Source organism: Bubalus bubalis, chromosome 14, assembly GCF_019923935.1.
Source record: "Bubalus bubalis isolate 160015118507 breed Murrah chromosome 14, NDDB_SH_1, whole genome shotgun sequence".
Classification (NCBI taxonomy): Eukaryota; Metazoa; Chordata; class Mammalia; order Artiodactyla; family Bovidae; genus Bubalus; species Bubalus bubalis.
Genome location: NC_059170.1, coordinates 33,906,066 through 33,931,872, shown reverse-complemented (window position 1 = coordinate 33,931,872; position 25,807 = coordinate 33,906,066). Strand labels below are relative to the sequence as shown.

Below are 25,807 nucleotides of genomic sequence, written 5' to 3'. Positions count from 1 at the left end.
GGGAGCCATTAGGGAAGACCTATAGATTTATTTATTTATATAAACAGATCAATAGCAGTATGCTATGCACCAATAGCCACAACAGGTTTTCCAAGTTTTGAAGTTATATGAATAAAATTATAGAGACATTCAACATGCTCCAGAAGAACTATACAATAAAAGATCTTAAGGATCCAGATAACCATGATGGTATAACCACTCACCAAGAGCCAGACATCCTTGAGTGTGAAGTCAACTGGGCCTTAGGAAGCATCACCATGAACAAAGCTAGTGGACATGATGGAATTCCAGCTGAGCTATTTCAAATCCTAAAAGATGATGCTGTGAAAGTGCTGCAATCAATATGCCAGCAAATTTTTAGAACTTAGTAGTGGCCACAGAACTGGAAAAGGTCAGTTTTCATTCCAATCCCAAAGAAAGGCAATGCCAAAGAATGTTCAAATTACTACACAATTGCATTCATTTCACATGTCAGCAAAGCAATGCTCAAAGTTCTCCAAGCTAGGCTTCAACAGCACACGAACAGTGAACTTCCAGGCATTCAAGCTGAATTTAGAAAAGGCAGAGGAGCCAGAGATTAAATTGCCAACTTTCGTTGGATCATAGAAAAAGCAAGAGAATTCCAGAAAAATATCTACTTCTGCTTCATTGACTACGATAAAGCCTTTGACTGTGCAGGTCACAGCAAACTGTGGAAAATTCTTAAAGAGATGAGGATACCAGACCACCTTACCTGCCTCCTGAGAAACCTGTATGCAAGTCAAGAAGCAACAGTTAGAACAAGACATAGAAAAAAGGACTGGTTCAAAATTGGGAAAGGAGTATGTCAAGGCTGTATAATGTCACCCCACTTATTTAATTTATATTCAGAGTACTTCATGCAAAATGCTGGGCTGGATGAAGCACAAGTTGGAATCAAGATTGCCAGGAGAAATATCAATAACCTCAGATACACCCAAGACATTGCCCTTATGGCAAAAAGCAAAGAGGAACTACAGAGCCTCTTGATGAAAGTGAAAGAGAAGAGTAAAAAAAGCTGTATTAAAACTCAACATTAAAAAAATGAAGATCATATCTTCTGGTTCCATCACTTCATGACAAATAGATGGGGAAACAATGGAAACAGTGAGAGACTTTATTTTCTTGGGTTCCAGAATCACTGCAGATGCTGACTGCAGCCATGAAATTAAAAGATGCTTGCTCCTTAGAATAAAAGCTATGACAAACCTAGACAACATATTAAAAAAAACAGAGACATTACTTTGCCAACAAAGGTCTGTATAGTCAAAGCTATGGCTTTTCCAGTAGTCATGTATGGATGTGAGAGTTGGACCATAAAGAAGGCTGCACACCAGAGGATTGATGCTTTTGAACTGTGGTGCTGCAGAAGACTCTTGAGAGTCCCTTGGACTGCAAGGAGATCAAACCAGTCAATTCTAAAGGAAATCAGGAAATCAGTCCTGAATATTCATTGGAAGGACTAATGCTGAAGCTGAAACTCCAATACTTTGGCCACCTGATATGAAGGACTGACTCATTGGAAAAGACCCTGATGCTGGGAAAAATTGAGGGCAGGAAGAGAAGGGGATGACAGAGGATGGGATGTTTGGATTGCATCACCAACTCAATGGACATGAGTTTGAGCAAGCACTGGGGAGATGAAGGACAGTGATGCCTGGAAGGCTGCCATCTGTGGGGTTTCGTAGAGTTAGGCATGACTGAGTGAGCAACAACTACAAGCACACTCCAAAAAAAAAAAAAAAAAAAAAAAAAAGGTTAAAAACAAAAACCTCAAAAATAGCTAAGTTCTGTTACTGTTTTTGTACCTGGTACCATTTTTTAAAAATTAGCTTCTCAATCATCATCTGGAAAGAAAACAGTCTAGAATACCTTCATTTAAAACACATGTGATAAAGCATGGTCACTACTACTTATCATAAGGATCACTGGAGATGACTCAGCCTCTAGTTTTTAAAATCAAACTTGTTCTGCCAAATACAAGACCCTGAATTTATCCAAATTAAACATGTTTTTTACATGTTTTACATGTAAAATTACAATGTGGGAGACCTGGGTTCAGTCCCTGGGTGGGGAAGATCCCCTGGAGAAGGAAATGGCAACCCACTCCAGTGTTCTTAACTGGAAAATCCCATGGAGGGAAGAACCTGTTAGGATACAGTCCATGGGGTCGCAAAGAGTTGGACATGACTGAGCGACTTTCTTTCTTCTTTCTTAAACATTCTTTGACTACCTGGCCACCAAAACTTTTCCCATTCGGATCAACAACAGTTTTAATTGCTGCCTCAACCCTGTCGAATTCTAAGTATATTCACACTGCTTCATCAACAGGGCCATCAAGAATTTCAAATATCACACATTTTCCAACTTTGCCATATTTTTCACACTCTTCCTTGGTTTCAACTTCTAAATCTTCATCCAACTCTCCTGCACCAACCCTGTTCCTGACTAGGATCACTTTGGTAGGACACAAGTATTTTAGCTAGTGGATTTCAATTCAACTTCTTGGTTGCCTCTATCTTGGTGGCTTGGCCCACGATGATTGCTGCCCCACTTGGTGGTCTTCTCCACTGACGGTGCTGTGCTCAGACCCTGCTCTTGCTTCCTGATAACCTGGCCTTCCCAGAAGCCTTACTTCTGCATGAATTTATGTACTACCTTGCCCCCCATGTTGGCGAGGAAAGAGTTGCCAATGCTGGTTGTCTGGGATCTCAGTCTGTCTTATTCCTTGTACACTGTGGAAAGGATAGAAACTTTGGAAGACTGTGAGCGAGGTGGTGAATCCTCTTCATAAGGGACGTCTTGGGGTAACTCTGTCCTTCTCCACAAGAGACGTGGCGGGGTGTGATGGTGGCTCCGCCCTTATTCTTTTCGTCCTCTCTCACTCATAATCTACATCTTAATCTGGATCTGGTGCACCTGGAAAACCCACTAGTTTCATGTCTATTTATGCCTTTTTTCTCCCTCTTCTGTTTCCTTCTGTCTTTCCAGTTCTTGCTGTCTCTGTTGCTCTTCTCTTTGGTGTTTCACTACTTTCTTATAATCATTAGGAAACATGGGATCCTATACATCAGCTGAGGGGATAAAAACTTATCCTGCAGAAAACTGGCTGGAAACAGGGTCGTTGATACCCATGGTCATGTGTAGTGGGGGGGTCCACTATTTGTTGCTCATGAAGAGCCACTTCGATTCAGGCCGATTGCTGGAGGAAGGATTGCACTTTGTTTTGTCCTCTGGCTCTTGGCTTGAGTGAGAGCTACCTTCTTCACCTGGTGCTGAGAATGCAGAAGTTTGAAGTATTTGGACCAGCCTTCTGTTTTTGAGTCACTGGTTGCCACTCCCAGGTTGCCGTACAGGGACATCTTCTCAGTTCAAGGCAAGCACACCTGGCAGATGCTTCTGGCACCACAGGTGTGCACAAGGCCCACCATGCTGCATTGTTGCTGGGCTGGGCAATCATTGTCAGCCCTCAATGGCCTGACCCCTCTGGAGGCCATCTCTTTGACTTCTAATACACTGTCTAGGTCTATCACAGCTTTCCTTTCAAGGAGCAAGTGTCTTTTAATTTCATGGCTGCCGTCACTGTCCATAGGGATTTTGGAGCAGGCAAAAATAAAATCTATCACAGCTTCCACTTTCCCCCCTTCTATTTGCAGATGACACCACTCTTAAGGCAGAAAGTGAAGAGGAACTAAAAAGCCTCTTGATGAAAGTGAAAGAGGAGAGTGAAAAAGTTGGCTTAAAGCTCAACATTCAGAAAACTATGATCATGGCATCCGGTCCCATCACTTCATGGAAAATAGATGGGGAAAAAGTGGAAACAGTGGCAGACTTTATGTTTTTGGGTTTCAAAATCACTGCAGATGGTGATAGCAGCCATGAAATTAAAAGACACTTACTCCTTGGAAGGAAAGTTATGACCAACCTATATAGCATATTAAAAAGCAGAAACATTACTTTGCCAACAAAGGTTCGTCTAGTCAAGGCTATGGTTTTTCCAGTGGTCATGTATGGATGTGAAAGTTGGACTATAAAGAAAGCTGAGCGCAGAAGAATTGATGCTTTTGAACTGTGGTGTTGGAGAAGACTCTTGAGAGTCCCTTGGCCTGCAAGGGGATCCAACCAGTCCATTCTAAAGGAGATCAGTCCTGGGTGTTCATTGGAAGGACTGATGCTAAAGCTGAAACTCCAGTACTTTGGCCACCTCATGCAAAGAGTTGACTCATTGGAAAAGACTCTGATGCTGGGAGGGATTGGGGGCAGGAAGAGAAGGGGATGACAGATGATGAGATGGTTGGATGGCATCACTGACTCGATGGACATGAGTCTGAGTAAACTCCGGGAGTTGGTGATGGACAGGGAGGCCTGGCGTGCTGCGATTCATGGGGTTACAAAGAGTTGGACACGACTGAGAGACTGAACTGAACTGAATGAACTGATGGGACCAGATGCCATGATCTTAGTTTTTTGAATGTTGAGTTTTAAGCCAGGTTTTTCACTTTCCTCTTTCACCTTCATCAAGAGGCTCTTTAGTTCCTCTTCACTTTCTGCCATTAAAGTTCTCTAATGGCGCAGTCAGTAAAGAATCTGCCTGAAATGCAGAAGACCTGGGTTAGATCCCTGGGTCATGAAGATTGCCTGGAGAAGGAAATGGCAACCCACTCCAGTATTCTTGCCTGGGAAATCCCAAGGAGAGAAGAGCCTGGAGGGCTACAATCCCTCGGGTTGCAAGAGTCAGACTTAACTGAGTAACTTAACTACATCTGCATATCTGGGGTTGTTGATATTTCTCCCAGCAATCTTGATTTCAGCTTGTGATTCATCCAGCCTGGGATTTTGCATGATGCACTCAGCATATAAATTAAATAAGCAGGGTGACATTATACGGATTCTTCATACTCCTTTCCCAATTTTGAACCAGTCCATTGTTCCATTTCCAGTTCCAACTGTTGTTTCTTGACCTGCTTACAGATTTTTCAGGAGACAAGGAAGGTGGTTTGGTATTTCCATCTCTAATTCTCCACAGTTTGTTGTGATCCACAGAGTGAAAGGCTTTAGCATCGTCAATGAAGCAGAAGTAAATATTTTTTTCTGAAATTCCATTGCTTTCTCTATAATCCAACAAATGTTGGCAATTTGGTCTTAGGTTCCTCTGACTTTTCTAAACCCAGCTTTAAAGTGAATCTGTTATACACTCACATATATCTACTCTTTTTAAAAATTATTTTCCCAAATAGACAATTACAGAGTATTGAGTAGAGTTCCTTGTGCTATACAGCAGATCCTTATTAGTTATTTAGTTTTATGTATTAGGCTTCCCTGGTGGCTCAGATGGTAAAGAATCCGCCTGCAATGTGGGAGACCTGGGTTTGATCCCTGGGTTGGGAAGAGTCCCTGGAGAAGTGAAAGGCTACCCACTCTGGTATTGTTGCCTAGAGAATTTCATGGACAGAGGAACCTAGCAGGCTACAGTCCATGGGGTCACAAAGAGTCAGACGAGACTGAGGAACTTTATATATATATATATATATATATCTGATCTGATATAAATATATTTATATCAGATCAGATCAGATCAGATCAGTCACTCAGTCGTGTCTGACTCTTCGTGACCCCATGAATTGCAGCACACCAGGCCTCCCTGTCCATCACCAACTCCCGGAGTTCACTCAGACTCACGTCCATTGAGTCAGTGATGCCATCCAGCCATCTCATCCTCTGTCGTCCCCTTCTCTTCCTGCCCCCAATCCCTCCCAGCAGCAGAGTCTTTTCCAATGAGTCAACTCTTCGCATGAGGTGGCCGAAGTATTGGAGTTTCAGCTTTAGCATCATTCCTTCCAAAGAAATCCCAGGGCTGATCTTCAGAATGGACTGGTTGGATCTCCTTGCAGTCCAAGGGACTCTCAAGAGTCTTCTCCAACACCACAATTCAAAAGCATCAATTCTTTGGTGCTCAGCCTTCTTCACAGACCAACTCTCACATCCATACATGACCACTGGAAAAACCATAGCTTTGACTAGACAAACCTTTGTTGGCAAAGTAATGTCTCTGCTTTTGAATATGCTATCTAGGTTGGTCATAACTTTCCTTCCAAGGAGTAAGCGTCTTTTAATTTCATGGCTGCAGTCACCACCTGCAGTGATTTTGGAGCCCAGAAAAATAAAGTCTGACACTGTTTCCACTGTTTCCCCATCTATTTCCCATGAAGTGATGGGATCGGACGCCATGATCTTCGTTTTCTGAATGTTGAGCTTTAAGCCAGCTTTTTCACTCTCCTCGTTCACTTTCATCAAGAGGCTTTTTAGTTCCTCTTCACTTTCTGCCATAAGGGTGGTGTCATCTGTATATCTGAGGTTATTGATATTTCTCCTGGCAATCTTGATTCCAGTTTGTGCTTCTTCCAGTCCAGCATTTCTCATGATGTACTCTGCATATAAGTTAAATAAACAATATACAGCCTTGACGAACTCCTTTATATATATATATATGTAATAGTGTATGTCAATCCCAATCTTCCAATTTGTCCCTCTTCCTCTATAACCCCTGGTAACCATAAGTTTATTTTCTACACCTGTAACTCCATTTTTGTTTTGTAAATAAGTTCATTTGTAGCCTTTTTTAAGATTCCACATATAAACATTATTATGTGATATTTGTCTTTGACTTACTTACTTCACTCTGTATGACAATCTCTAGGTCCATCTGTGTTGCTGTAAATAGCATTATTTCATCCTTTTTTATGACTGAGTAATATTACATTGTATATATGTACCACATGTTCTTATATATCCCCCTGTTGATGAACATTTAGGTTGTTTACATGTCCTGACTATTGTAAACAGTGCCGCAATAAACATTATGGTGCATGTATCTTTTTACATTATGGTTTTCTCCAGATATATCCCCAAGAGTGAGATTGTTGTAACATTTTTAGTTTTTAAGGAATCTCCATACTGTTTTCCATAGTGACTATACCAGTTTAGATTCCCACCAACATGTTCCCTGTTCTACAAACACTCTCCAGCAGTCATTGTTTGTAGATTCTTAATGATAGTCATTCTGAACAATGTGAGGTGATACCTCATTATAGATTTGATTTGCATTTCTTGGATACTTGCTTTTGAAGATTTCGTATGTGATCTTCAAAAGCAAGTACGAACCCTGACTACCTTGAAACTGCCATGCTAGAGAGAGAGTAAGACTTCTGGTTAGCAGCCCCAGCTGAATTTCAGTCAATAGTTATAACCGACTACAAGCCAGGCATGAGAGCCTGCTTGAACAGCTCACCCAGATATTAATAACTGCAGACCCAGGTGACATCTACTGCAGCTGTATTTGTGACTCCCAAACTAGAGCTGCTTAGCAAAGCTATTCTCAAATACCTGACCCACAAAATCCCAAGCATTTTTTAAAGTTTCAGTGTTTTGGGGTAATTTGTTATTCATCAATGGTAGCTGGAATAGTCCTCAATGTTTCAAGGGATGACTTCTAATTAAAGCTCATTGGAATGAAGTACATACAACTTGAGGGAGAAGAGTATACATAGAAAGTTAAATGTAGTTGTATTTTATAGAAGAAAAGTTTGCAATCTTGTATACTTTTCTGTAAGCATCTTCTTCAATAAAGGCATGCTAGTAATATTTCCTGTGTTCAGTTCAACTCCTTTCTTTTCTCTGATCTTCTCATAGAGGAAACACTTGAGTTTCCTCTCCCACAGTACTCCTTATCCATTTTGATTTATATTCTGACCTCCATTCAAAGCACCATTCCTTCTGTCTGAACTGGCATCATTGGCCTCTGGAAATAAAAATAAGGGAAAGAAGAAAGTGAACATCTTAGAAGAATAGGTGAAGAATTTGAATGATATTTGAGAATGTCTCAATTTTCATTTCATTTCCAAAAAACCTTCAATTAGCCATTTCATTTTATCTAGCACATTTTTAATAAAAAATCAAATAGCTACATATAAATATTACTGTGGGTCTTCTCAATGGACATGAGTTTAAGTAGCCTCCGGGAGTTGGTGATGGACAAGGAAGCCTGGAGTGCTTCAGTCCATGGGATCGCAAAGAGGTGGACACAACTGAGCGACTGAACTGAACTGGATTGAACGGTTTCCTAAATGTCCAATTTATCTTTGTTTGTATTTTTCTTTTATTTTTTAAATTGCTTCATAGTTAATTTAAAATGTGTTGGTTTCAGGTTTCAGGTTTACAGAAAAGTGTTTCAGTTACACACACACACACATATATACATATATATATTCTTTTTAATGTTCTTTTCCATTATAGGTTATTATGAGATACTGCATATAGTTCCCTGTGCTACACAGTAGTCTTTATTGTTTATATATTTTATATATAGTAGTATTTGTATGTTAATTCCAAACTCCTAATTTACCTCTCCCTATAAAATTTACTTTTTAAAATGTTTTTAAAGAATATGTTAAAATATATTTTAGTTAGAATATTATTTATACATTAACCAATCCTTGTTTTCTTAGCACATGACTTTGAGTACCTTTACATAATCATTGAATATGTAAGACTTTCTTTATATATATGTATATAATGAAATTGGTTAAAAAGTAAATATATGTCTAAGTATATCATCTTGAGCTTAGAAAATAATCGCATTAACCTTCAAGTATGTTATTTTACTAGCTATAAGCTGTGAAGTAATCTATGATTCAGCTTACTCATACTGCTCTGCCCTTGTACGGGGATGATCTAGCTGATGACAATCTGGCAGATTTATGTCCAGGGAGAATTAGTCCCACCCTGTGTGGGTGTTGGCTTGAATGCCTCTAGTCCCCATGGGGCAAAGAGGTCCTGTCACCTCAGCAAGCAGAGAGGGCAAGTTGGAGCCAGCTAACATCCGTCAGGAACTCCATGGCCAAAGGCATGATCTGGAGGGAAGAACTGAGTTCACTGTCAACTACACTAAATTGAAAAGGAAAAATAATGTAAGTTAGGTCATCAACTTGGTCCCAATCATAAGGAGAAAACTGCTAGCTGTAAAATAGCACTAGTAATTTATCTTTTAATTGTGAAACCAGTTTAGCAAATGTATGCTATTGTTACTTACTCTAGAATGAGTGGTATGTACATTGTACTGATTTGGAACAATAATGAAGAAAAATTGACATTTATCTGTTGAATTCTTTGATGGAGGCTTCTAGGGAAAATGACTAGAGCCAGAGGCTCTAAAATCTAGCTCAGTCCCTCAATGATCTTACAATCTCAATTTTTTTAACTGTACAATGCAGAACCTTTAAGGACATTTTCAGATATAAGATTCTGAGTACTGAAAATCATCTTCATTTATTTAAAATGCTTTTGCATTTATAAGGTATTAACTTTTAACTTATATAGCTGCTTTTTTGATGGGAGTCTTAATTACCTTTAATCTAACAAATTTGTGAGAAGAAAGAAAGTACTCTGTTTTGGAAAACAATGTTCCCATGAATTCACATAAGTGATTTGGAAACATAAAGATTTAACTTCATGTATGAGGAAGGTCAATGCACACTTAAGATTTTATCGAAACCCTTAAAACTGGAACAAAGAAGTGGGTATATTTGAGAAAAGCAGAATTAATGTTGGAGTCATGTGTTTTCAGACAAATGCCCTTGTGATGCATGGTGTGAACACAGCAAAATGCTTGGTGTTTATTTTTATAATTGGATTTGCCTTGTGATCAGAGTGAGTAACTAATGGTGTTTGATAAGATATGGCTTAAAGCATAATAATGCTTTGACTTAAGGCATCTTAAAGACATTTTGCAGTGCTGTATTTTAAATCTGGAAGAGTTAAAAGCAATTTATTTTAATAGTATCAGTAGTCGTAATTAGATGGATAGAATGAAAGATCTATTTGAAGGTAAGAGGTCCTTAGTATCAGCAAAGACCCAGTGAATGAGGTAAGGTAAGGAGGCCCTGCCCTGTAGGTAGGAGTATATTTGCAAAGACAGGTCAGTTCTGAGTCACCATTTTTGGGTGCTGGCAGGCCAATGAAATCAGTCCACCTTTGTATTCTCCTGACTAGAGCTAGATCTGGGTCAATTCCAAACTCTGCCTATGTGGAGAGGAAAACAGGCATGGGCAGGCCAAGTAGTGAGCATAGGTCTAATGGGAGCTCAAGTATATGACTCTCCAGAAAACAGTAAGGGCCATATAAGCTAGTTTAGACTCGGAGTGAAGGAGAGAAGCAGTCAATTTCCTCACCAGAATGTAAGCAAACCATTCCTGAAGCTGTCAGAAACTTTCAGTTCAGTCACTCAGTTGTGTCTGACTCTTTGTGACCCCATGGACTGCAGCACACCAGGCTTCCCTGTCCATCACCAACTCCGGGAGCTTACTCAAACTCATGTCCCTCGAGTTGGTGAAGCCATCCAACTATCTTATCTTCTGTCGTCCCCTTCTCTTCCAGCCTCCAATATTTCCCAGCATCAGGGTCTTTTCCAATGAGTCAATTCTTTGCATCAGGTGGCCAAAGTATTAGAGTTTCAGCTTTACCACCAGTCTTTCCAATGAATATTCAGGACTGATTTGCTTTAGGATTGACTGATTAGATCTCCTTGCAGTCCAAGGGACTCTCAAGAGTCTTCTCCAACACCACAGTTCAAAAGTATCAACTCTGGGTCTCAACTTTCTTTATAGTCCAATTCTCACATCAGTACATGAATATGGGAAAAACCATAGCTTTGACTAGACAGACCTTTGCCTGCAAAGTAATGTCTCTTCTTTTTAATATGCTGTCTAGGTAGGTCAGGAGAAGGCAATGGTAACCCACTCCAGTACTCTTGCCTGGAAAATCCCATGGACGGAGGAGCCTGGTAGGCTGCAGTCCATGGGGTCGTGAAGAGTCGGACATGACTGAGCAACTTCACTTTCACTTTTCACTTTCATGCATTAGATAAGGAAATGGCAACCCACTCCAGTGTTCTTGCCTGGAGAATCCCAGGGATGGGGGAGCCTGGTGGGCTGCCGTCTATGGGGTCACACAGAGTCGGACACGACTTAAGTGACTTAGCAGCAGCTTAGCAGCTAAGTTGGTCATAGCCAGGAACTTAGGGATATGTTTTGATTTGTGCAGCAACCTCTGGATTTTCTGGTTTGGACTGAGGTAGTTGGACAATTCTTGGAAACTATGTGATAGGATAATCTAGGCCAGTGATTTTCAAACATCAGTGTGCACATGAATACAAGAGGATTTTGTTAAAATAAAGTCCCTAAGCCAGTAGATGTAGAGTGGGTCCCAAATATTTGCAATTCTAACATGCTCCTAAGTTGAAACTGACATTACTTTTCTGGAGACCCCACAATGAGTAGCAAGGGGACCAGCAGTTCTTTTCTGGCTGCATATTGTAGGGTTACCATATGTAGGGCTATCACATTTGGCAGGATACAGGATACCCAGTTAAATTGAGGTTCAGATGAACAACAAACGATGTTTTAGTGTACATATATTCCTTGCAAATATTTGGGACACATTTATTATTAAAAAAAAAAAAATCCCTTGTTTATTTGGAATTCAGTTACATGAGCACCCTCCATTTTACCTGGAATCCAACATGAAGAAAATTTTAAAACGCCCATGCCTGAGTTCTTACCCCAGATATTCTGGTTGAATTGGTCCAGGGCACAGCTTGGGCAAGTGGATGTCACAGAAGACCCTATATGACTTTAACGCACAGCCGAAGTTGAGAGTTACTTGTAAAATGTCATCCCCTTATCAGTTAGGTGAGGACATTGAAACCTAGGGGATTATATAGCTTGGCCAGTGGTAGAATGGGGAGGACAATCTAGTGTTTTGGGCACTCTTTCTTATACGCTTCCTTCATCTTGGGTAGAAAGTTTATTTCCTTCCTTAGGAACCTAAATGGAACCTTAGGAACTTTATTGGTTCCCAGATCCCTGAGGTTGGAGGTCATCTCTCTTATCTAAGTCACTCTCTTTAACCCTGCAGACCTCATCTCAGTGAAGTATTCAGAATGCATTTAGAAATCTGCCTATTATGAATCTTAATTCATGGATGCTTTAAAATTCATTTATTCTCATTCTTAACCTCATATCTGGTTGCTTTAAAAAAAACATTTCTGGGTGTCTTAGTGCCAACCCCAGAGGTTCTGATTTAATTGGTCTGGGGTGCAGCCGAGGCACTGGGAGTATTGGAAAGCTCCCTGAGGGATTCAAGTGTATAGACAGGGATGAACAGTACTGCTCTATCAGACTGTTCAAATGCAGTGGACCTGGGGCCTGTTCTCTAAAGTTGTGGTGGGTCCAGCAGAGCCCATAACAGATGTGTGTAAATCAGCAACTTCAAAGGCTGGAAACACTGAGCTTGACTGCAGGGTAAACCTGGAATGCCTCATATGTTATTCTTTCAAGACTTGTCAAAGCATCTGAATCTGTTCTAATTAAGAAACACATAGTTTCCTTAGATTCCAGCCTCTTAAAATACCTATATGAGCCTTATGTGTATTTCCACATATTGGTCCTAGGATATCATGTTTCTCTGTTGAAATTCAGAGTAGATAGTTATTTAAAATAATAATAATAAAGAAAGAGGTAGGAGGTGGGTAGTGGAAGAGAAAACCGGCATTTGCTTAATCTGAACTTTCTAACTAGAAGTTTTCAAGGTGCTAGAAATATTTCCTTAGCTCCAGTCCTTCCCTGTGATCTTGTACTTTTTCCACTCATCAGAAAAAAGTGGACCAGATTCCTACTTTAGAAACAGCTGCATATCAGGCCTTTTGTGAGGAAGGAAGATTTCTTAGGCAAAGTATGTTGGCAGGAACTAGGACAATAAACAGTAAGACTTTGTACTTTCTTTCCACTTTCTTTTTCAGGAATTGAAATGTACTCAGATCAAGACAGGGATGAATTGCTACTCTTTAAGACAGACAGATGAGGGTCCTCAGAAGTCTCAAAATTACAGAGTGTTATTTTCCATACTTCTGAAGGTTATTCATGGCTTTTCAACAGGGAAACACAGTCTTTCTACCCATCAGGGAATGATGAATAATTAGAATAATAATTAGGCTTATTAAGTAACCTGATCCCATTATATTGAATACCATTTTGTGTCTGCAAGATTATTGAATTAGATTTAGGTAACTAGATCATATGATTGGAGGTTCACCAGCTTGTCCAAGCCAGACTTCCCAAATTCCTTTTCAAATGTTCTTCACACTAAGACAAACCACCGTGATTTTGTTGATGGTTCTTATTTTATTCTTTATATTAGATAGACTTTGATTTACTTCCTCTAGGTCAACTGAGAAAAAACTAGGTTATACAGATGGAAAGATTTATCCATAGTACAAGGCAAGGCTAATCAACCCATCAGCTTTAAAGCACCTGTAAGTCCTTAGAACCATCCTATAAAGCTGAGAAGTATCGTGACTCATTAGTGGTTTATTCAAGAGTACTGTAATTTTCACCAACCTATGATATGTACTTTGCAGATCTAGAAAAGAAGCAAAAGAGAAAGATGTCCATATTTATTATGTAGAGCATCTCTTTTTAAATCACTACTTGTCAGAAATATCTTTATGATATTTATTATTATATTGTGATATAATTTATATTAATAAATTATAATTATAAATTATATAATTGTGATTATAAATAAATTCTTTTTATAATTTATTAATATTAAAAACTAGATATTAATTTATAATATGAACCCTTTTACTTTTCCTTTCCTCTCTTCCAATCCTTAAACACTTCTTTGTCTCAGAGGAATTTTATATGAGATGGTTAAAAACAGAAGTTATTTTTAGATTAATTGTGTTCTAAGCTGGTATTTTACATAAGACTTAAAACCTTCCAGACAAGTGTCATAGATATGAGAGATATGAGCAAAAAAGCTTAGACCAAAAAAAAAAAAAAGGGTTACCCTGTGTTGCACCCAAGAGACTGGAACTCTAGCATTGGTTGTGTCTCTCAGAATTTGCAAAACTTGAGTTTGGGCAGAACAACATTCAGAGTTCGGAGCCGACATTTATCAAAGTATTCACAGGTTGGACAGGAAGTATGGTTGTAAGATTTAACAAATAAAAAATATAGGACACAATTAAACTTGCATTTCTGGTAAATATTGAATTGCTTTGTAGTACAAGTATGCTCATGCAATATTTGTATGAGCTATAAGTTATTTATTGTTTATCTGAAATTCAAAGCTAGCTGGGTGTCTTGCATTTTAGGTGGGAAACCCAGCAAGGTGGGTTTCTTTATTGATTATGATGAATTGACACTCAGATCCTTGCTCCACTTCCCAGACAGCACAAGCCTCCTTAATTCCTGGCTGACACTAGGTCATAGGACGGACTCCTCTTTAATGACTGAGATACATTTTCCATGAACTAGATCAGATGAAGTCTCAGAGTAAGATTTAATTATTTTAAATGGCATTTATTACACATCAAAGTCTTTGATTATAAATGCATACTCATTATAACGATAATCCCTGTCTATCACAGACATGTTTCCTAGGAGATCTGGGAATCTGGTCACATTCTTACAGGGAGATGGGGAGGTGGAATGAGAGAATCGTATGGGTTTGCTCATATTTTTTGTGAATGTGAAAAGAGCTCATTTGTCATGTTTTAAAAAGAGATTGGGAGACTCCTGATCCCATGTTTCTAAAATAGAAAATAACTGATATCATCAGAATGCTATCAGTGTCAATGGAAAGTAAGACTTAATATTTTTTTTCAAAGAGATTAAAGTTGGGTTTTGTTTGGCAAAGAGAATCATGCCATGTAAGTATATCACAAATACAATAAAACAAGGAGGACAAGGATTTCATGAAAAGGCAAACCCTACTGACATTCTCAGAGAAATGGCTTATCCTTTCCGCACATGTCTAACCATATAGGGAAAGGAACTGGATACAAGAGGTTCAGGAACATGGCCTACTAAACCAACCATGGCTCACATTGCATATGAGAGGCAGTGAAGGTGCAAAAATGGGTGAACTCTCTGTTTCAGGGATGTAGCCTGGCTGCTGGCTAATGGGACAAGGAGGAATCACAGGCTGGGATAGGGAGTTAAGAGGGACCCTTGTTCAGCTCAACCTAAAGGTGAAGACGAGGCAGGCAGATTATAAGGTTCCAAGAATCAGTTCAGGCCAGACAAGAGGATTAACATCCCATTTCTCAATGACACTATGCCAAAGACTTTCTTGTTTTATTTTATTATTTTTTAAAAATGAGCAACAGCCTTCAGATCCTGAGTTTAAAAGCCTGATCCAGGCCTGAGTCATTGGCACCACTCCCTAACTCCTCTCCACTGCAGGTGTGCTGCGGGTTCCTTCCTCTCACACCCAGCCCTGCCCCCTCCCCACACCCTCCAACTCCCCCTGACAATTGTGAAACTGAAGGAGATCCTCTCAGGGTGGTATAGCTGCAGGCATATGAATTCCTTCCGGGGCTCTCTGAGCTTGGAAGCAGTTTAAAGGTAAAAAAGTTTGAAGAGTGAATGAATAAACATGTTTCAAAGGAACCTGAATGAGGGACTTTGTTTTTGTGGGATTTTTTTATGACATTTGCTTACTTAATGTAATAACTCCTTGAACATATTGCCTTGTATGATATAATTTATTTACATAATTCTGGATTGGAAAACCATGAGCAAATCCAAAGAAAACTTCTGGAAAGAAGAAAACTTGTTTTTGTGAAGATTTCAGAATGAAAGTATATATGTATGTATATATATATGGTAGTGTTTAAGGTAGTGTTTAAGGCCATATTAAGATGGTAGTGTTTAAGGCCATGTTTCTAGCACCTGACAGAATTTACAAACAAGTAAATGTTGAACGGGGAAAGGATGGCCTCCCTCTGGACTGTTGCTTTGGGTTCTTAAAATCTTACTTGAAGTGACCCTTAGGAGTGGAGTCTACCTGTTATTTGAAAGAAAGCAGATTTCAATCCAAAGTGTTAATGTCGAACTTACTAATTTTAAGTAGATTAATAGACAGCCAACTTTTCTTTAATAATATATTCCATTTTTCCTAAAAAATAAAAAATACATTTATATACACACATATTTCTTTCCTAAAATTCTCACAAAACAAGTTTTGCTTCTGTATGTGTATATTACATGTGCACAAACATACATGTATAGATATATGCAGATGTAGATATAGATCATATACATATATAGGTATAGAGAGATTTAGATATAGATATTCGAAAAAGAGGACAAAGTTAATTTAGATCATAAGTCAATTTCCAGCATGTTTTAATTTATGTCAAATAATTTCTTATAGAATTCAAATGAAGATGGTGGTTTATAGTTATTTCAATCCAAGTTTCTGCTTTGTTAAAATATCTCAGCTTTTGCTACATTGAAAGTTACAAAGGGAGGGAAGTCCTTTAAGTACTGAATGTTCTAAACCTAACTGAGTTTAGCTGCACCTAGATCCCAAGACTATTGTTCAATCAGAAAGTGAAGAGTGAAAAAGTTGGCTTAAAGCTCAACATTCAGAAAACTAAGATCATGGCATCCGGTCCCATCACTTCATGGGAAATAGATGGGGAAAAAGTGGAAACAGTGTCAGACTTTATTTTTTGGGGCTCCAAAATCACTGAAGATGGTGATTGCAGCCATGAAATTAAAAGACGCTTAGTCTTGGAGGAAAGTTATGACCAACCTAGATAGCATATTCAAAAGCAGAGACATTACTTTGCCAACAAAGGTTCGTCTAGTCAAGGCTATGGTTTTTCCTGTGGTCATGTATGGATGTGAGAATTGGACTGTGAAGAAGGCTGAGCACCGAAGAATTGATGCTTTTGAACTGTGGTGTTGGAGAAGACTCTTGAGAGTCCCTTGGACTGCAAGGAGATCCAAACAGTCCATTCTGAAGGAGATCAGCCCTGGGATTTCTTTGGAAGGAATGATGCTAAAGCTGAAACTCCAGTACTTTGGCCACCTCATTCGAAGAGTTGACTCACTGGAAAAGACTCTGATGCTGGGAGGGATTGGGGGCAGGAAGAGAAGGGGACAACAGAGGATGAGATGGCTGGATGGCATCACTGACTCGATGGATGTGAGTCTGAGTGAACTCGGGGAGTTGGTGATGGACAGGGAGGCCTGGCGTGCTGCGATTCATGGGGTCGCAAACAGTCCGACACGACTCAGTGACTGATCTGATCTGATCTGATGAGGGATTTATATATTTATTGGACATAGAAAAGAAACGTTGATGAGAAAACTAGGAGTTATCTGCTCCAGATTTGATGTCAAAAGAGAATCATATGGTGACTTTTGTTTTCTGTTTGATTTTTGAGGAGATAACATTGCCAAACCACTCTAGAAGCCTCTGGAGTCACTAAGGGTTATCTACTGGGAGTAGCTGGCTGAGTGTAGCCTCCAGCTTCAATTATTTTTTTCAAAGTTTCATTTTCCATGTCAGAATTCTTATCTGGCTTCTTTCTGCCTAAAATAAATATCTCCCTCCACCCAAAATAGTTGGTAGCAATTCTGTTTCTAATACTGGAATAAGAATGGCAGAATAAAAGCAATAAAAACAGATTAATAATTGAAGCAGTTCTTATGAGGATTTTTTCTTATGTGAACCCAATCTGCCTTGAAATTCAATAAGAGGAGAGTTTTAGTCACTAAAAATTATCTACTGGATGTCTTCTGGAGGTTGGGAGTGGTGGAAGTAGTCAGAGTATAGAACTAGACTTTTCAAAAGGCATGGAAGACTTCCTTTTAAAGGCATCAAATAATAGACTTATATTGCTGCTAAATTTTTGGCTCTCCTAGACTCACCTCCCAGCACAGGTAGCACACATGTCCCTGCTTGGCAAAGCATCAAGGGGTAAATTCAAAGACAGACTTGAGAAATGTGGAGGAAAAGAATCTCTCACTAGATTTCCTGAGAGATACTTAGTCAGTAAAGAATCTGCCTTCAATGCAGGAGACCCAGGTTTGATTCCTGGGCTGGGAAGATCCCCTGGAGAAGGAAATGGCAACCCACTCCAGTATTCTTGCCTGAAGAATCCCATGGACAGAGGACTCTGTTGGGCTATAGTCCATGGGGTCACAAGAGTTGGACATGACTTAGCGACTAAACCACCACAAGATTTATAGAAAAAGATGAGCCAAATTATTTTCAGGAGTGCTCTTATAGGTGGTAAAATGCACATCTTTTAATTATTTTATTGGGAACAAGTACTTTGAAGTTGCATTTGACTAGTATCCTGTGTTTTTACAAATGACACCCTAAGGTGAGGCTGAGCCATTTGGCATACCCAGATTATTTGGGTTACATAGCCATACTTTTGGAGAAAGTAATGGCACCCCACTCCAGTACTCTTGCCTGGAAAATCCCATGGACAGAGGAGCCAGGTAGGCCACAGTCCATAGGGTCGCTAGGAGACAGACATGACTGAGCGACTTCACTTTCACTTTTCACTTTCATGCATTGGATAAGGAAATGGCAACCCACTCCAGTGTTCTTGCCTGGAGGTTCCCAGAGATGGCAGAGCCTGGTGGGCTGCCGTCTTTGGGGTTGCACAGAGTCGGACACGACTGAAGCGACTTAGCATAGACATACTTTATAAGCCTAGATGGAATATGAGTTTTATAAATACAAGAGTTATAAATTTCTTCTCTGAATCACCATGTCTCGTTGGTTCATACCCAATAATTGAAGCAGGAATGATTTCTAAACTTATTTAGATATAGGACTCCTATGTAAATCCCTCAGAATATAATATTACCAACAGTAATAGCAACTTACATGTAGAGTATTTTACAATGTAGAAAAATTATTTTACAAAAATTTGCTTTCCCAAATTATCATCTTTGTAATGTATCATTTTATTTCTGCTCTGTAATATCTGGAAGTCTGTGAAAATATTATTCTTAACCAGAAAGCATACAGTCTATTTGGTTAACATAAACTCACACTAAACGAAGTTATTTGAGCCCCAAAAGAGCCTTCCTTGGATGGGTAGTGGTCTTCCTTTATCTTCCTTTTACAGCCATCTTTTCAATCTCTGGCTCCACCTGGTGGAATACTGTGAGGTCATGACCACAGCCATCATTGTTCTTAAATTTACTGTACAGAACCAGTACTCCTCCACGTAAATAATAGTACGGCTTTCAGAATCTGAAGATTGGACTACCTATTGTCCACCCAAATATTCTCTTGCTAATGTGACTGCCTCTTGGAACAGCATATCTATGTTGCAAACAGACCCTTTCTATTAGGACTAAAAAAAGTATGACACCACAGTTAAAGGAGAACCCTATCCTGCCAACAATAGCTTACACTGTTCTTTTATATTTTTCAGTTCACTTGAACACATAAGAACATCTCCCATGAATCAGGGTAGGCTGAGGACTCTATCAAAGGAAAAAATGAGACTGACAGTATGAAAAACTGAAACTTATACTAACTGTACTTCCCAGAAATGAACAAAAATTATGGAAGCAGAGACAAGATCAAAAGGCAAGTGTTTTGATCCTGAGTGTAATGTTTATTAAAACTTGCCCACAATATTGCTTAAAATAAATAAAATCCTTCTTTTATTGTGTTCCATAATATATACATATTTACATATTTTTAATACCTTAAATATTATACAATAAAAAATGAAATGAGAAAAATCTCCAGAGAGATTAAAAAAGCCAAGTCAAATGAAAGAATGATATTAAAATGAGTCACTTTACCACTCCACAGCCACATCTTCTCTTGATGGTTGGAGGAGAAACTTTACTTGTTCTATTTCTTAACCACTATGGACCTGCCCACACTTAGTTTATCAGAAAAAATTTCCCCTATGAGGGAACAGTGAGTAACTCTGGGAGGTGAGGGGACGGTGGTAAAAAGATATCAACTCACACTCGCCCATCTTTTAGAACCCCAACAGGCTGCCCCCCCTAGGACTAGAAGTATTAATTGCTATTTATTTTTACCAGACTGTTTTAGAGCAGTTTTTGTTTCACAGCAATAGTGAGTGGAAGGTTCAGAGATCTCCCAAAACCCCTGCTCCCATATACCCACAGCCTCCCTCATGATCCACTTTTCCCAGCAGAGTGACACATTTGCTACAATTGATGAACCTACACTGACACATCATTATCACCCCAAGTTTATAGTTTGCCTCTTCTCTTGGGGTTGCACCTTCTTTGCTGCTACTGCTAAGTCGCTTCAGTCGTGTCCGACTCTGTGCGACCCCATAGACGGCAGCCCACCAGGCTCCCCGTCCCTGGGATTCTCCAGGCAAGAGTACTGGAGTGGGTTGCCATTTCCTTCTCCAGTGCATGAAAATGAAAAGTGAAAGTGAAGTCGCTCAGTCGTGTCTGACTCTTCACGACCCCATGGACTGCAGCCTACCAGGCTCCTCTGTCCATGGGATTTTCCAGGCAAGAGTACTGGAGTGGGTTGCCATTGCCTTCTCCATGCACCTTCTTTAGGTTTTGACAAATGTATCTGCTATTGCATTATACAGGGTAGCTTCACTGTCCTAAAAATCCCCTGAGCTTTACCTATTCATCCCTCTCTACCTCTGAAACCTCTGAAAACCATTAATATTTTTACTATCTCCACAGATTTGCCTTTTCCAAAATGTCATACAGTTGGACTTGTATAGTATGTAGGCTTTTCAGATGGCTTCTTTTACTTAGTAATATACATTTAAGTTTCCACCATGTCTTTTTATAGCTTACTAGCTCACTTCTTAGTGCTAAATAATATTCCATGGTCTGGATGTGCCAAAGTTTCTTTATCGAGGCCATCCTATTTGCTTCCAAGTTTTGACAAATTATGAATAAAGCTGCTAAAAACATATGCTTGCAGACTTTTGAGTGAATAAACGTGTTCAACTAATTTGGGTATATACCAAGAAGCACAATTGCTAGATCATATGTAAAAGTAAATAAAAACCACTTCATGGCAAATGGGGAAACAATGGAAAAAGTGACAAACTATTTTCTTGGGATCCAAAATCATTGGATAGCCATGAAATTAAAAGACCCTTGCTCCTTGGAAGAAAAGCAATGACAAACCTAGATAGCATATTAAAATGTAGAGACATTACTTTGCCTACAAAGGTCCGTAGAGTCAAAACTATGGTTTTTCCAGCAGTCATGTATAGATGTGAGAGCTGGACAATAAAAAAGGCTGAGTGCCGAAGAATTGATGCCTTCAAACTGTGGTGCTAGAGAAGACTCTTGAGAGTCCCTTGGACAGAAAGGAGATCCATCCAGTCAATCCTAAAAGAAATCAAGCTTGAATATTCATTGGAAGGACTGATGATGAAGCTGAAACTCCAATACTTTGGCCACCTGATGCGAAGAACTGCCTCATTTGAAGAGAGCCTGATGCTGGGAAAGATTGAAGGCAGGAGGAGAAGGGGACAACAGAGGATGAGATGGTTGGATGGTATCAGTGACTCAATGGACTTGAGTTTAAGCAAACTCTAGGAGATGGTGAAGGACAGGGAAACCTGGCATGCGGCAGTCCATGGGGTCACAAAGAATCAGACATGACTGAGCAACTGAGCTACAACAAAAATGCAAAAATATAATTATGTAAGGAACTACTGAACTGTCTTTCAAAGTGGTTGTGCCATTTTACATTCTTACCAGCAATGGTAATGAGGTTCCAGTTTGTCTACATCCTTGCTAGCATTTGGCAGTGTTAATGCTTAGAATGTTGGCTGTTCTAATAGGTGTGGTGGTAGGTCATTGTCGTTTTACCACATGATTTTATTTTATTTTTTTAATTTAATTTTATTTTTTAACTTTACAATATTGTATTGGTTTTGCCATATATCAAAATGAATCCGCCACAGGTATACATGTGTTCCCCATTCTGAACCCTCCTCCCTCCTCCCTCCCCATACTATCCCTCGGGGTCATCCCAGTGCACCAGCCCCAAGCATCCTGTATCATGCATCGAACCTGGACTGGCAACTCATTTCATATATGATATTTTACATGTTTCAATGCCATTCTCCCAAATCATCCCACCCTCTCCCACTCCCACAGGGTCCAAAAGACTGTTCTATACATCAGTGTCTCTTTTGTTGTCTCGTATACAGGGTTATTGTTACCATCTTTCTAAATTCCATATATATGTGTTAGTATACTGTATTGGTGTTTTTCTTTCTGGCTTACTTCACTCTGTATAATAAGCTCCAGTTTCATCCACCTCATTAGAACTGATTCAAATGTATTCTTTTTAATGGCTGAGTAATACTCCATTGTGTATATGTACCACACCTTTCTTATCCATTCATCTGCTGATGGACATCTAGGTTGCTTCCATGTCCTGGCTATTATAAACAGTGCTGCGATGAACATTGGGGTACATGTGTCTCTTTCAGTTCTGGTTTCCTCAGTGTGTATGGCTAGCAGTGGGATTGCTGGGTCATAAGGCAGTTCTATTTCCAGTTTTTTAAGGAATCTACACACTATTCTCCATAGTGGCTGTACTAGTTTGCATTCCCACCAACAGTGTAAGAGGGTTCCCTTTTCTCCACACCCTCTCCAGCATTTATTGCTTGTAGACTTTTGGGTCGCAGCCATTCTGACTGGAGTGAAATGGTACCTCATAGTGGTTTTGATTTGCATTTATATACCGCATGATTTTAAAAACAAAGCTGTAAGGTAGAAAGCAGTCACATTTCAGGAGATGCATGGCTTGTTTTGTGATCTTCGCAATTCTCCAGGCTAAAGAGAGGGCTTTCGTTTCTCCCTTGCTACCAGCTGTGTCCTAAGGGTGAAATCACAGATATCTTTGGATTTGTCTTTTCTTTCCTAGATTAAGAAGGAATTGGGATAGTTTTCTAACCCTAACCGTACAATAGAATCACTGGGAAGTTTTTAAAAAGTGTTTCCCAGGTACCACATCAGAATCTCTGGGGGAGAGGTTTTGACATATTTTTCTCTAAAAGCTATTCATGAGATTCTAATATGCAGGCCTGGTTGAGTCTTACTGGTTTGAGCACCTATAAAATCTGTTTTCATCTTTAAATTCTGCTCCATCCATTCTGTATTTCATAATCCCCACCACACTCCCTTTGGTAGTCTGTATAACAATAACTTGCTAACTGGATCTTCATTCTCATACCCCTAGTGTTCCAATTTCATTTTTTGTTTGTCTGTTTGTTTCTTTATATTCTCTCTTGCCTTACTATTGAGGGAGTGGAGACGAGATCTATAGATCCTTTAAGATTTACCTTTAAGATTACCTAAATGTAAAATTTTTATCAAGAGATAAATGGTCATTTACTTTGAAGAATTGTAATTCTATTTGATTTTAAGAAGTCAATAATATGATTACTCTCTTACTTCTTATACACACAAAATAGCATTGAGCCAGGGAAAATTGATTACCGTAGCAAAAGTCACCTTGTTATCCTTTAACCCAACATGTGGGTATTGCTACAAATGTGTATGTGTTTGGCCAAGTTGAACCCTCCACATTGCATGTCAATACTTTGTTTCTCCATGGACAACTTCCTTTCCAATTCCTTGTGAAATGCTTTTCAAAAATGTTACTTTTCTTCTTTTGACCCCTAGACATACTGAATTCTAGGTACATATCCTTGGGGCTTTTTTATGAGAAACTTGATCTGACCTATCAATTTCTGACCTTACCACACACTCACTTACCTGCTTCTCCATATGTTTTTCTTTTCGTTGTGTCTGTGGAAGAAAAGTTACTTTTTGTTCTGCATTGCTTATTATTTCTGCTATGGGCTCAATCACACACCCACCTACCTCTTCAGAGGTTTGATTCCTTTTACTGATTTATATCCAAAGTAGCTCAGAATAAATCTGTGTCTTGATCTCTAACTACGTCCACTTGATTGTTCCACTGGCACATCAAAAAACAGTGTCACAATGCCACTCTATTTTGCTTTGATTGTGGTCTCAATAGGAGTAGTCAGAAGAAATAAAGGTCCTTCATCAACAACACTTCTTGGTCATTAACTACATAAAATACATATGTAAAGATGCACATGGCATGGCCATTACCCTGGAGGAGCTCACAGAACTCTTTTTTAATTGGGCAAATAGGATATACCATATATATTTATCCAGCACTCATCCTGGTACACAGTCATCAAAAAAATAAACAAGCAATATAGTGTGAAGCACCTGGCACTTGGAAGGCATTCCATCCTGCTGCTTATGGAGGAAGTGAACTTTAAGTTAAGCCTTTAATTGTTAAATAAATTCCAGGTAGTTGTAGCACTTTGTCTCCTCAATAAGCAGACAGCAGTAAGTAAATATGGAATAGACAGAGTCACAGAAAGAGGGGTTTGAGGATAGTGAGCAAATGTCTACATTGATGGAGAGTTCTCACTCATTTAATCTCCTATAAATTAATTCACAAAGAAGTGTTGATGGCTCAACGTTATATGGCTTAGGATATGAAAAAAAACTTTTTTAGATTAAGGCTTCCATTCATACAACTACATCCCTAATGATTTTTTTTTTTTAATCAGATGGTAGGATCATTTGAGGGTCAGAGAAACTTTTAGCATCATCATTCGTACCATACACAAAAGATAATTTGGCAAGTTCCACTGAAAGATAAACTGATAAAACATTAGTTTTGGAAATGCTTTTTTATTATTGTTATTTTAACTGTTTGGAAATTGTGGTGCTTCTATGGGGAGGTGAATGAATTTTAAAATAATATGTGAATTGTATGTGAGTGTGTGTGCTTGTGCCCAAGGGCGTCCTAGGTGAAGGGCTCCCTTGAAAACTTTGAAACAAATAAATAAAATGAGAGCTGACCTAAATTTTTGCTTCAAACTGAAACAGAGTTCAAACTTTGAGGAGGATCAAAAGCTTGATTAACAGTTGTTTATTTGTTTTTAGAGGTTTTGCTTCCCTCCAACTCAAAAAAGTAAAAGTGATCAAACACTACACTCTGAGAGAGACTCTTGTCTCAATATTTCCAACTGGGCTGAAACCAGAAAGTACTTGTGAGGCAAATGGGAAACCCAAGTGACTTGCAGCCTAAGGTCCAAGATTCAAGGGGTTAGGAGGAGTTCAGCTGAGTTTCATGTTGGCATCCAAGGAAAACATAGCAGTAGTGTTGTGTTCAGTGGAACTGAAATCCTAGAGAGGAGAAAACATTACTATGTGGAAGAGAAAAGGTACATGGTGTTTGTGTTTCCCCCAATGTCTGGGGAAAAGCACATTTATTGATAGGCTGAAAAGCAGAAAAAGACCCCTGGGATGTGTTGAGACCTGTGGGTTAACTTGAGGCAGCGGGTGTAAGGCACAAGCCATGAAGTAGAAGTCAGGGGACTTGGAAATGAGGCCCTCCTCTCACAGCTGTGTGACCTTGGGCAGCTGTGTAACTGTTACAGAATTTGGTGTCTTTATCTGTATTCACTTGTTCAGAAGTACCAATGGATTGTCCTTGCCTTGCTGGACACGCTGAAATAATACTTTATATTTTTATAAATTGGTAAGAACCAATCATATCCTTGAAAATAGTAAAATTCAAGAGTGGATCTTAAGATGTACAAAAATCATTTTTTAAGAGATTAAGAGCTGTGAGAGTTTGGTGAAAGTAAGAGGTCTTTTGGCTTAAGTTCCATGCTTTGGAAGACTTTATAAAAATAGAATTGAAAGTGGATAGAGTTTTGGCGTAGAGGAACTAATGGAATGGGAGATATTCCAAGAAGAGGTAGAAACCATCAAAAAAAGAAAGTATTGTGATAAGAAAAAGTAGGACTTTACATGGTAAATAGAGAATAGGCAAAAATGGAGAAGGGTTAGGAGATAATTTTAGA

The 25,807-nt window shown here is 39.1% G+C and overlaps 1 pseudogene; it reads right to left on the bottom strand.

Annotated features, from left to right (window-relative positions):
* Positions 1-1,977: 1,977 nt before the first annotated feature.
* LOC102407834 lies at positions 1,978-3,380 on the bottom strand (annotated as a pseudogene).
* Between the last annotated feature and the right edge of the window lie 22,427 nt (positions 3,381-25,807).